General features: G+C 38.6%; 1 protein-coding gene across 1 annotated transcript in view; it reads right to left on the bottom strand.

Annotated features, from left to right (window-relative positions):
* LOC102015341 (vomeronasal type-2 receptor 116-like) overlaps window positions 1-14,322 on the bottom strand; it is a 131,480-nt gene that overhangs the window by 58,460 nt on the left and 58,698 nt on the right. The gene's annotated exons all lie outside the window — the stretch shown is intronic.

Raw genomic sequence — 14,322 nt, 5'->3', positions numbered from 1 at the left:
GGTGATCTGGACACTTCACACACTGCTCCATGTCTAGCAGAAATTAAAATTGTCAATTGCCTAAGTTTATTACTAGTTTTTTTTACAGACTCCTCCTCAGAAACTCATTGGACTTCCTTAACTGAACTGTGGCTTTTTAATTTTTTCTTTTTTACTTTCTTTCTCTTTGTTTTTCTGTATGTGGGATTGACTTCCGGAACTTTGCACTGACATACATTCCAATCTTTTCAAGTTTGCTATTTTCAGAAAGGATCCCCTTAAGTCATTATGCTGTGTTCCGTGTTAAAATCCTTCTGCCTCAGCCTCCCAGAGCCCTGGATTCCAAGCATGCATCATCCCACCTCACTTTTACATTTCTTTCTATAGCAAAATAAAGGAACAGTGTAAAGAGAATACTTCCTATTTGTTATTTATGCTCCTTTTAAATCTGACATATCCATGAAAACATTCTATTTTTAAAGAGTAGGAGAGGATCAACTTTTATCACTTACTTCACTAATTTGATCTAAATGAAATCTTTACCAATGATTCCCCAGATATCCTATAAATACCTCATATTAGGAAGCCAACATGACTTGCTAAGACCCGGGGAAATACATGTGAAGAAGCATATTGAATGTTCAGTAGTTCCTGTACTGAGCCTCTCCATCTATGAATGCGCTTTCTGCATCATGATTTTTATTGTGAAAAGGGTATTTCAATAGTTTAATTCTCTCAACTTTCACATCACTACAGGATATATTAGTACATATTTAATGACTGTAAACATTACAGAAATCAATTCTCAAGTTTTTATCTATGAGTGCCTTGCGACTGAGGTGTGGAAATGGTTTTTCTTTCGATAGTCTTGTCTTCCATAACCAAGCAATGCAGTATCATTTTAGTCATTTACATGGATTTTATACTTAAAAACTAGGATCGCTTTAAATTCGTGTCATTCATGTTTCTCCCTTTCTAATACATTTTTGTGTTTGTGTGTTTTCTTCATTGCACTGACCATGATATAGAGTGTAACGTCTGGCAGAAGTATGACACAGAAAGTTCTTATCCCATTCCTGCTTTCAGAAATGGAGCACAAATTGTAATGTGAGCTATAGCATATGATAAATACCATTTCTGAGGGGCAGTTAGAGACTTTTCTTCACCTATCTGGTAAGAAATACTTGTGTTGCTTCTTTCTGAATCACAGTGATGTACAATTTTATGATATTGTCTGCATGCATTAGCATTGCTTTATTTTTCCCATGACCTGGTGCCTTGAATCATATTTAATAAACTGAGTTTGCTCATGGTATGCTGCCCCTGAAGCACGTACCTCCATTTGACATAGAATATGTGAATTTAGTGTGAAAAGGATAGTGCACTATGAACTTTATTTCTTCTAAGTGCATTTTCAGCTATGAGTAAGACGATCTAGTTCCTGTCTTAAGATGAATTGATTTTCCTCTTTCCCTTTTTCCTGAAAGAATCACGTCAGAATTAATATGTTTTGGAGTGCATATACATTTCACTGCTAATGTTATTAATCAATAAAAATTTGGAGTGAAATACTACACTGTGGGCTCCCGTTAGGTAATAAACATAGTAACGTAGAGATACGATTACTATGGTAAATTTTATTTTTTCTGAGGACTATTTTGCTAAATTTTCCTGTCACTATATAAATTTCAAGGCATTTTTGCTAAAGGTTCCTGTGAATGTACAAATTTGAAGGCATAGATTGTTGTGAAATGACTTCTATTTTCATATGAAAAGTTTCTATATAAAAGTAATAATGGACAAAGTTCTCCAGATAGACAACCTTTCAGTTTTTCTCTTCTTGATCAGTTGTACTGAGTTGTCAAATTTTACTACCAGAATCACAGTAACTTTTATTTTCTCTGTCTTCATCTTCTAAAAATTCCTTTCAGACTGTATCCCATCTTTTATTTTCTTGTGTTCAATTTGCTGTACTTTTTGTAGTGTGTGATGAACATTTCAAAGGAAGAACTGCAGCATTTTTATTTAAATAAGGACCAGCACAGAAGCAAATGGAATATAGAATGAAGATTTGTCTCAGTGTAGTTTCAGCTTTGACACACAGGATTTTTAGTCGCACATGATCTTTAATTTGTGCTTTGATCTATTCTACATAGTATGTATGACTGAGTGTTATACATACTGGAAGCATGTATTAACTGATATTGGGTGCATTGTTCTCTACAAGTTAACATACAATATTTGTATAAAGTACCATATTCCTACAATTTATGGAAATATATATTGAAAATAACTACATGATACAGTACAGAATTATCTTGATGTATTGCAGAGAGCATTGAAAAGCATACTAAATATGTTTTGAAAACAAAATTTACATCAGCCATGAATTCACATTGCATAATATTCAGTAGGAAGATGATTCCACCATGTCATCATTTATAAGTAAGCTAACTACTTACAAACTGGTATTTATGGTATGCAATAATCTTCTACATTAGATTTCTATCAATTTAAAGGCATAGGTTTCATTCCTCATCCTCATTTTATCTGTGTTTTAATAACATGGTATTTTCCTTCATGATATTTGAATATTCCATGAAAGGTGACTATGCCATGATGGCCACTTATAATAATCCTAAAAGGATTAATGCCACCTCTTTTATTGTGATGAAATACCAATGCTGTCACCTCTGTAAAAATGCCTATGACACCCTCCTGAAATGTAGATATTCTCACTTGTTAAATCCCCTAATCTGGGTGCCTATCATCCTTGCAGTTCTGTGGTACAGACTCGAATTAATCCATACTCTGTCTCCCCACTCACCTATGCATTCTAGCACAATGGAGATTAAATCATAGGAACTGAATGTGCTGGGCTATGAGCATGTTGCACATCAAAGAAATCCCCCATCTGCACTCAAACTCACTCTGTGTGAAGAATACTGTCAGGCTCTGGGTGATGAAGTGTGCCTGACCTTGTCTTGATTGTGAACTTTCTGTAGTTCTACAGAGGTGGCTTGAACCCTACCCTGTTAAAACACATGATGGAGATGGAACTTAGAGGCTGTGGGGTAGGGAAACAGGCATTTCTTGAGAAAACACTGCTTTTCCTGGGAATAGAAATATAAATAAATGTGGTCAGGTGTGGTGGTGCCTATGTATTATTCCAGATAATTAGCGGGCAGAGATCTGTCTATTGAATTTTTGAGGCAGGCTGAGGCAAATCAGTGATATCCTGTCTCATAATAACATAAAAGAATATCGGAGGACATAGATCGTGGATAGAGCACATTGTCATTGAATTCCTAGCAGTGGGAAAGGCAAACAAAATGATGAATAAGAGTGAAATACGAGGAAAATGAATTAGAGTGCATTTCAAAGGGGAAAATGTGTTTTCTAACCAGGCAGTAGCACTTAGTATAACAAATACTTTGATAAGTGAAGGAAGATTTTTATCATTGGTGCTTTCCAGAAGATTTTTCCATTTTCTGGATGCATGGAGTGAATATAAAATAAAGTGAGAGTGCGTCCACAGGACGTGCTCCTACCTGTGCCATTGGCGATCTCATTTCCTGCACAAGGGGTACAGTCAAAACAGCAGGCAGCCTTTCCCTCCTGAGGGCTTTTTCTAAGTCCAGGATTGCAGCTCGCACTGCATACCGAGCGGGGAGTCTGAGGAAAAACACATATGGTAGTAACTTCTTAGACTCTTACTTGCCTCTTCAGATTGAAAGATATAAACTTGATTTGCAACATGAGCAAGGTTACATAATTGAATGCGAAATAAATTTCATAATATGACATAGGAACTTGTCAAAATATTATTAAGTAAGTGCATTACTTTCCCACTCATTGAAAAGCTTCTAAACAATCATTTATATTCAAAACTTACTATTGTTATTCAGTATCCACATATGACCATTATATGACCAAAACTGGGGGCAGAAAACCTATGACGGTGTTTAGTTCTCTTCTGCTTAAGCAAGCGTGCCATGATAGGTACAACATACCTCTGTACTTCCTGTGGCCCACTCTATCATATCCTCAGATAAAGTCAGTTTTCGGCCATGTGGAGCATGTGAAGAAAATGTTCCTACTTTAGCCTTCAGTCTAAGGCCTCCTGGAAAATTCCAGTAATTGAGAATGTCATACTCTGAGTCCAGTTTCCTTCTGTTATCCAAGTTCACTTGGTCTCCAGCAGGATTGTGAAATTGGATGTTCTTCAGAAAGCGATGCAGCTAAAGGAGACACATCATTCTATCAGAACAGGGCTCCAGAGTAAGGACACAAAATATTGATGGGGGAAAGTCCCTAGGCATCTTTAATCCAAATTTACCTAAAACAACATTAGCACTGCTATCTATTAAAGTGGAGCACATGAAAGCCTAAGGATTAAAATGTCCCTATGTTCAAAAAATGTCAATCAGTTTCAGAAAAAAGTATTCTCTGAAAGGACGTTTAAATAAAGGATGCAGTTGTTGGGTGAAAACATCAACTGTGAAATCAAAGTTTCTAAAGCCCACAACTTCCACTGTCTACTGCACTACTCCCATAGCATCTACCAACAAAATGAGTTCAACAATACCAGAAGAGTTTATAGAAGAACACGAAATTCAATTACATGCACTTTTGAGTGTAACACCATTTACTTTTGTAACTGACTACAGGTTTTCCAATTGTCCTTTAGGAAAGTCACAAAACATGTTACACAGGTAAGGCATTGATATCCTATGCACAGAAGGAGTGAGCTGGCCTCCTGCTTTCTCCTCATTGCCTGAGGATGCTTGACTGAGAGTCATTTCAACTCAGCTCAAGAATTGACTCCTTAACAATAAGTGTGATATACAAGGTCTTGTATTTTGCAGAAATGGTTTGAGTATTCTTGGGTGAAACACATAGAATAACTTGAGGGGGCACCGTTATGACAGTGCACATCTTCCAAGAGTACACGTTACCTGCCAGGGGTGAAACAGCGTCACTTGTTCATTTCTCACTGGTGGCCTTTGCACTTCTTCCAAAAGCATCGCATGGAGGGCATGGGCCACAGCGTACACAGCATTGTATATATTGTAGCTCCCATCACTCATGGCTGTGTCAAAATGATTTACAGGCAACCAAGCCACAGAGGCATTAGGTGTGCAGTTCTTCAAGGCACAGTCAGACTCAGAGAAGGAGCAACCAAAATTCTTGGACCAATACACAAAAAGATAAGTGTCTTCTGGATATTTGTAAGGGGTAGCATCCTGGACAAAGTCTTTGAAGCCTGAAATCTCTTCGTGGTGATGTGAAAAAACAAGAGTCCCATGGAAGGGGTCAAGTATGAAATCTCTCCCAGACAGGTCAGCATGCCATCGTGAGTTTGTCACCCAGACTTTACACGTCACTGAGTCTTGCACTATATTGTAGTTTACATCATGTGTACTATCAGTATCATAGTAAATAACCACCACATTGGCTGATGCAGTATTGGCAGTAAGAATATCATGCTTCTGTGTAAATGAGACATAGGACACAGCCGCAGTTGAGATCATTTTCATAAAGGCTACACAGACTCTGTACCTGTCCATCTCAGCTCTTATATCAGACAGAAACTGAAGACCCTTTCTGTCCTTCTGTGATGAGCAGGCCCACCCAGGTCCAGTGGAAATGAAGCATCAAGGACACCATGCCAAGGGCCAAATACGTGTCCTTTGGGGCCACCTGATGCAAAGGAGAATACTGGCCACTGTCAGTCAGTGTAGGATCAAATGAGCCAAAGGTGATCTTAAAGGAAAAGAAAACTTGGTGATACCCTGAAGTGTTGATGGAAAGCCCTATTGTAGTCCTGAGTAACACCTACAAGTTATAGAAGACACGTGTTCTTTCCATCCTTCTAAACATCGCCATCAGGAGACTATTGTTAAAGTGAATGAATACTTTCAGACAACCCAGAAACCTTTCTTTCTTTCCTCCTCCTTGGTCAAAAAAAATAAATAATAAATTCTATGTAACCCATTAAGTGTCTGTGTTTGGATGCTGGTGCGTTATACCCTACGAAAGATGCATATCTCAGACTCATTTTTAACCCTTCATGCTCCTGATAGGTGAAGCCCCATGGATGCACTTCCACCATTTCCTGTCCAACCAGCACTCACCTGGGGAAATCTGTAGAGGTCCAGCAGTGGTCCAATGAGACCCGAGGTATCCCACGACATTTCTGTCAGTACTGCTGCACACTTGCTTCCTCTCTCACACATGTAATTAGGGATTTCATTTTGTCCTGTGAGCAAAATGAAGGAACTTTCTAGCATCATCCAATGACTGCTAATGAAATTATGGAACTCATAGCCCAGAGAAATGTTGGGTAAAAGATGAGGATTTCTGTTGATCTCTTCTATGGCAAAAGCGAAAGCCAGGTAGTTCTGGTAGTTGCTGGGCGTCAGCCTGCAGAGAAAGCACAGAGGTCCTTCAAGAAAAGACTCAAGCAATGATCATCTTCCAATCCAGTCCAGTACTTTTATGGACTGAATGCTGTGTTCTTTCCATGCACTCATATCATTAGAACCCAAGTGTGGAGATGATGAGGGTAAAAGATTAACTTTCAGAACGTCACTGGAATTAGATGAATGATGGGGCTGAATTTCTTATGAGCAGCTCAGTGGCCTTACCAGTTACTGAAGAGCTGCTTCATCATTCTGTTATACTTGTGACACAGTTAACATGACATTGCTATATATATTCAGAATAAAATTTGTGTGTAGAATGACACTGTGTAGGTCTTTAGAAAATGTGATACTTTTAAATATCCTCACAGTTTGCAAGGAGAAAAAGAGTATATATTTTGAAGTACATATAGTATTCCATACCAGCAAAAAGAAACCAGAAAAAAGGTACTTCCTTAATGTTGTTAGTTCAACATATCACCAACAGAACTGCTATCCACACTCAAGCACGTGAAGAAGTTCTGGGGTGATGGATACATTAATCCACTTGATTTAGCTATTAGATAATATCAATATGTAACAGCACATAACTCTGCATCTATGAACAGAATTAATTGTATTTGAGAAATAAACATAAAATTAAAGAGAAAACTAAAATTCTTTCAAGGCAAAAGTTAGATTTTCTTAAAGAATAAAGCAGTGAGTCACACGAACATGGGTGAAGGTCAGGAACACAAGTTCACCCTCCTCCCAGGGAATGATGGGACAGACAAGTGCTTCACTCTTCACCTCCTGAGAGAGTTCTGTTAAGAAAACTGAACATACTATTCACCAAGTGCAATCTGCTGTGAATGTTGTAGGATGAAATTTCCTAAGGAAACCATATATCAGGAGGATTAGCATTGAAAAAGCTGCTAAAACAAGATTTCTTTGTTAGCAGCAGAATCACTTACTGTTGCACTGGAGTTTCTAAGTCATAGAATAAATATTCAGCGTGTAAGGAGAGAAAAAAAATTGAAGAGACAAGCAGGTATGAGTATTCCTTTAGGAGTAAAATTATTCACCAAAAAATAAAATAAAATTCTGATGGAGGCCCCAAACAAAAGCTAAGTAAGTGAGAATAAAAAAAGATTTCCAATATAAAATTGATGAGTGAAAGTCCATTGAGAAAAACATATATAGAAAAGCAATAGAATTCACAAAAAGTACAGTATGATATTTTAGAACCTTAACATGCTAGTAAAGAGATAAATGTACTGAAAAGAATATTTTATAAATGTTACTATAAAAATTCTATCAATGTTGCCCCTGTGCAGAAACATTAGAAGGGAGAATCTTTGAATCAGAGACAAATATTACACAAGTGCTCTGAAACTTATGAAATCTATGAAAGTAGTGAAACTGTTTCAGAACGTGAAAAGGGCATGTTATTCAGAGAAAAAGCAACTAATAGATACATCAGTGGAACAGATTAGGAGAAAGTAATTATCCATATATATCTATCTATCTGTCTCTATGTATCTGTCTATCTAATCTGTCTGATTATCATCTATTGTTTGTATCACAAGATTTTTAAAGAATTTCCTTAAATATTAAATTATGTTACTCGTAGTAAAAAGTAAGCTATTGTGAAAACTGAAATTGAGTGCACACATTGATCACAAAATAAATTCCAGAAATACTATATAATGTTTTAAAATATTAAAGTAATAAACAATACACGTGTTTTCAGCATTATACATTGAGATGCATTGTCAATAGGAAAAATGTAAAGGCAAATAATCGGTATTTTTTTCAACCTAGATGCTCATATCTATTTCTGGTTAAGTGTGATTTATGTGAAAATATTTACAACAAGCTAAGCGCCTATGAAATCATTTTAAAAATGCTTGGTCAACAATATTTTCTGGTCCGCAATATACGAACACTTTATTACAAATTAGAACAACTTTCCTAAGATAAAAATTGATGAAGGATGAAGCAAAATATAATAATCTGAAGATAATGCACACAATGTGATCCATCCAAATGCTAATACAGGTTTTGCCCATAAAGCAACATGATGCCACTTGTTTAACTTCACCTTAGACCCATTGCCCAATATAAAGGTTAAGGAAATATTACTTCCCTGAGGGGTTGTTTGAAAATGTCCTTTATTTTGTTGCAGTATGTAGTTTGATGATATGCATAAGATCATATAAAGAATATGTAACTTTGAGCAGAACCATTTTACTCTTCCACATTCTTTAGCTTTAATCAGGAACGTTCCTGTAAGTATCACACACCTATTGCCCTCCTTAAATGACAGGAGAAATTAATTAGCAAATTTGGAACACCCCTAAATGGGTGAGAATTAACTGTGATAGGTGAAGCATATAAATTACGCAGGCATAAAAACTAGCACTTATTTTCCAAAAGTTCATTCCTTTTTCCTGCTTATTTTAGCAGGAATGAAAATTCTCTCCTGAAGCCCTAAAGACTTCTCCTTGTGGCTACATCAGCTTGGGCACAGAAACTCGGAATTGCAAGTGTGTTCTTTGCAGCCCCAGAAAGAGTTCAGGGTGCAGGGCTCTAGAGCAGGACCGACCGCAAAAGCACCCTGATTCTCTGCGCATATGTGGGGAGAGCAGAGGACAATAGAAGCGTAGGCAGCTGGTCCATTCCTCTGAGGAACAGAAATAGACCCTGCTTTGCTGAACTGTCTTTGGAATCTGACTATGCTAGATATCTGACCATGTTCTCATTACCGACCATACCCAGCTGATGTCAGATCACACGGGCTCTCTTCAGTTAGAATCTGCTCAGGGCATTAACCAGACTCCCTCACTGTCCCTCCTCCATGTTCCTCATTAGCTCTAAGCACTCACGAGCCCATCCACCATTCAGAATCCACCTCCCCAAACAAACCACATTTCAGTGTATTCTACACTGAGGGTTATGTCCCGATCCAATAAAATCCTTCTTATAATTTTCAATAAGTGACATGAGTAATTACTCTTCTCACAGTGTCTAGGAGATTTCGAGCACAGTTCTCTGAGTCAGACACTCAAAAATAGTTCTGATCTGTCATCATCAAGAAACACTCAGTAACAGGTCTCAAAATCAAGCTTTGTATATTAAGCACATCTGACACACACACTTCAAAAAATGATGGAAGAAAAACACACATCCAAGGTGTAATGACAAATGCCTCGATCACCAGCTTAAAAAATAATAAAACAAAGTCTAATAAACTATTAGTCGACACATACATGATTACACAGAAGACAGAGAAAGCACAGAGATGGTTATATCATCAAATCAGAAGAGCTTCCACACCTGGAGTCCCAATTCCAGTTCAGAATGTCCCTTCATAGGGTTTTCAGGGTTCTGGTTGGGAAAGGTCTGGGCAGAGTGTCCTCTCTACACATGAGATCCCACACTCCTCCTGCCAGTGAGGCCCCTTAAATACCAGATGACACAAAACTGGCAGTGTCCAAACTTTGTGCATGACCAGAAGAAGAGTGTAACCCCCAAAACTGACTAAGTACCTGACAGATCAAACACCTGCATCTTCTAGACAGATGAGAAGGAAACTAATTGGGATCTGGCCAGGCTAACAGTGACTTTCCACTTATGTCAGGATGTCCATCAAACATCCTAATGTGTAATCTTTAGAACACGGCTGTGGCACTGTGTATGAGCAAGGAAGATGTTTCTGTATCAAATTTTAACCCTTCATATGGGTAGCCGCCATTGGAACACTGTGGGTCAGCATCTTCTGTAAGACTCAATCACTCACTGTTCCACTGATCCCTACTTTTCTCACAAAACTACAAGTCATTTGCTAGAATTCTCAGACACTTTGGGAAATTCACTATTTAATTCTCTGTCAGGCGTGAGACCTGATGAGATAGTACCAAATAGAGAGAAGATACATGCATCTGACTGAGGAAGAAACACATTGGCGGGGAAAAGTCTCACACAGGATTCACACTTACTCTGGACTCAGCTTACAGTGGCAGGAGTCCTGGAGCACCCTAAAGTGTATTTGAAATAGTAACTGAATAATCATTCAGGAAGAAGATTGTCCAAACAGAAGGGGTGGAAATATCAGAAAATGATCACTAATAAAATAAGGAAGCATATAGTTAGAGAAATAGAGAAACAGCAAACCCTTCATCTTATTAGGGAATATTTGGCAAGAGGCTCTTAGTGTTCAGTTAATACACAGGGTTCAATTGAGATGAAGAACATCACCTAATGCCACGCAGGGAGGTCATGGACCATGGAATATGGGGAGAATGGAGTCCTTCTCAGGTTCCAAGAGTGAGGAGAGAAGCCAGAAGTACAAATAAACAAAAAGAATATTCTCTTCCCACATTCCAAAGTATAAAAAGAGAGGAAACTCATCAGCAGGCCTTTTGTGCACAGGTCGGGGAGGTGGGCAGGACAGGTGGCACTATAGAGAGTATTGATGCAATATGGATCCGTAGCCATTATCTATCCTGATGTCCGGAAAGAAAAGCAATGAATGAAGAAGACACTTACGGAATGAAATAGAATTCACTAGTAGGCTTTATGTCAAAGATTGCAGTATAGTAGATATAGAAATAAAGAGACAAAAAACACCCAATCACCACGTCTCCATCCTTGCGCACACTGGTGCTCCTTTGGTGAAGGCAGGCTTCTTTAGTGAAAGTACACACTAAGGCAGTAAGCTGCAAGAGAAGGAAAATAACAATTGAAATGAACATCTTAGATGCATATGCAAAGATTCAGGCTGAGTGAGGAGGAAACTTGCAGTGATAGCCAAGTAAATAAATATGTGTGTGCAATTCAGAATTATGTTGTTTCTGACTCAGGTGGACATTCTGATGCCCCAGCTCCTGTCAGCAGTGCCTACTCCATATCCCTGGAGAAGTTACTACTGCCCCTGGGCTCTACACCTGAGGTCTGGGGTCCAGGAGGAAAACACAAGACAGAAATTATGCTTGCATAACATTTTCTCCACCTGGAGCCACCATGATTTAATCCAGTTCCACTGATAGCAACCACCCAGGGGCCACCCCCTCCTGGGCAGATTTGCTCCTAAGTCTTTGTCAATAAGCCACAGTTACAGATGCCATTAGAGGTGTCACTAAGTGGATTGCACTAGAGCATTTAATATTAGGGTTCTCTTGAAACAGTCTGAAAATCCAAAAGGTCAGGCTAAAAGAATTGGACATTGTGCCTTCCAAAGTGCAAGCTTGGGAGCCATCACTTGACAGGCCCACGGTCGAGAGTTGGAGCCACAGAACTCTTTCTGTAAAGCCGTGTTTCTGTGCACCAGGTGCATGTGGTGAAACTCACAGCCACACAAGCTCTCCAGTGCTCGGGGTACAAATAATTGCACTACAGTCAGGAAACCCAAATTAGTGAGTGAGCATCAGTGCAGAAATACAATGCCCTTTTCAGTTGTGTAATTTAGCCCACTTCCCTGCTGCGTTATTCTTTCAAGTATCTTCATTCCATGATTCAATATATTGTCAGAACCCATTTCTACTCCTGCAACCCTGAGTTCCTCAACGACTCAGGCTTTTGTGACAACGTGAGGCTGTGGCAAATTTCTCTTTTTCCCTCACCCTGAAGCAGAGGAGCAAAGCTGCAAATGACTTCTGTATTTCCCATCACTCAAATTTTTGAGGAGCAGAGAAATGCAGGCAACATTTACAGCCCCAATACTCAGTAGGACCTTCAGGACAGGTAGATTATTCTAAATAATGCCGTATTAGTTCAATGCACACCATCTTGTATTTGTCAGTATCTAAATCACCAGCACAAACAGTGAGACTCACTGTGCACTTAGACTTCACTCATTGTGTAGGTGTCAATATTGTCTTATAAACTCCGACAGGACAGCAAAAGGCAGCCTGTTAAAGATGGCAGAACATAATCATTTCTGTAAGGATAAACTTTAAAAATTCATTTATGTAAGTGGTGAGAAAATATTTATTCTCCTTTTTGGAAGATGTTGCTCTCATCAGCATTTAAAAGTAGCTAATCAAAATAAAGTTGGGATATAAGTGCAAAATCATCAAAGTGTTTAAAAAGTTGTAAGATAATTAATTTTTAGTGTTTACCATCAATATATAGAAGGATCATATATTGAACCTATTGGGTTTAATACATTGTATAAAGGTATTCTTAAATGAAAAGCTTTTATGTGCCTTAACCTGGACATTGCACGTTGTACCCAATAAAAGCACAGACATATTTGAGAATACTGCTGCATCCTCCACGTGAATACATGACTTGTCAAACTCAAGCCTTCTTCTCAAATTTGGGTCAGACTGTTATCTAGATTGAACTGTGTTTCAAGTGTAATGATGAGGTCTGAAGGCTGCTACTTCTGAATGTGATCTAACTCAAAAATAGATTGAGTTTAGAAATTAAGATGAAGTCATTAGGGCAGACCCTGATCCAATGTCCCTGTGTCTTTCTAATAGGAAGACACCATGTAAGACTCTGACTCATAATAAATTTTTAAATGGCTGAGGAAGTAGTTAACTGAAGAGTCCATGTTGAACATGCACAAGACCTTGTACTCAATCTCCTGTGCCACAAAAAATGAATTGAATTCATAAATTCATAAGAATATTATAGTACGTAAGGACACCAGTCCAGGAATTCACTCCATAAATGACTACTTTTAATAATTTCTCCAGTGTGATAAGACATGTACCAGAACAGAGGAGAATCTTTGATCAGAAATACTCCTGGAAAATCATCTGGAATAAAGTCTGGGCAGAGTCCCCTCCTTGGCCAACACCAATGACCATGGTGGCTGTTTCCTCCCCACCTGCAGACTCCCCAGGTGCATAGAAGATGTGCTGGGGCCTCTTCTGCTGTGTCTTGAGGAGACACAGCTCTTGTCCTTGGTGGATGTGCTGTGCCTTCACTGGGGAGAGCACTCCTGTGTGCCCCTGTGTAGAAAATGCCAGTTCACATGCATGTCCGCTGCTGCCTGTGAGGACGTGAAGCAGGATAAGAAGAGTTCATATAGAGGCAGAGAACATGCACATCAGTTCCAGGGTCACTACGTGGATTGATAAATTTAGTGTTCAGATTGCTTTAGGTCATATGTAAGAAAATTCAGACAGAAATTCTGCCTATTTTCCTGTGCAGTCATGAAGAATGATGGTGACAACCAGAAGTCAAGTAGCACAGTCACTGTGTGCACTAGACTGTTCTCTCCTATTTACCAGCCACGAATATTTGGGGTCTGAAATAATAATGATATCGTGGATAATACAAAAACAGAAGTAAGAATAACAGGAAAGCATGAAAAGATGTGCACCAGAAAATACACATAAAATACGGTGTGGTAAACTAGAAAAAGTGTTATGGTAAAGGATACCGAATGTACATCGATGGAGTTTATGCCTGTTACTGACCAGTAGGCAGAGTATCACTAAGATATCCAGTCTTCCAAGTTAGATGAACAGATTCAGTGACATACCCCTGAAAATGTTAGCAAGCTATTCTAAACAGAATGATGAACTTTTTCTCAGTTTTACATAACCTAGCCAGTAATAAAGAATATTAAAATTGAAAAATTCACATTTCTGATTCCCAGATTTTATAACGAAAGGATAGACAATAATAGATCAGTATGTTTAGAACCAGCCCCAAATTCTACTCTACTACACCTGGGCTCCTGTCAGCCCCAAAATCCCAAGTCTGCCCTGACAGCTTTCTTCGTGTTTCCCCTGCTTGTAATTCAGGAATAATTGGAGGGGAATCACATAGGCACCACCTCAAGAACCATGTGTGACACCTCCGTGATAGCGCATCTCTTTAAGTGCTCATGAGCACACCAAGGAGCTCTCATCAAGGCTTTCCTTCCCCTTTGCACCTTAGAGCTGTACCAGTCATTCTCTTTTATTTGACAAACCCC

This window comes from Chinchilla lanigera, unplaced genomic scaffold, assembly GCF_000276665.1.
Source record: "Chinchilla lanigera isolate Chin_1 unplaced genomic scaffold, ChiLan1.0 scaffold00123, whole genome shotgun sequence".
Lineage (NCBI taxonomy): Eukaryota > Metazoa > Chordata > Mammalia > Rodentia > Chinchillidae > Chinchilla > Chinchilla lanigera.
The sequence above is the reverse complement of the archived record's forward strand: the minus strand, read 5'-3'. Positions and strand labels throughout refer to the sequence as shown.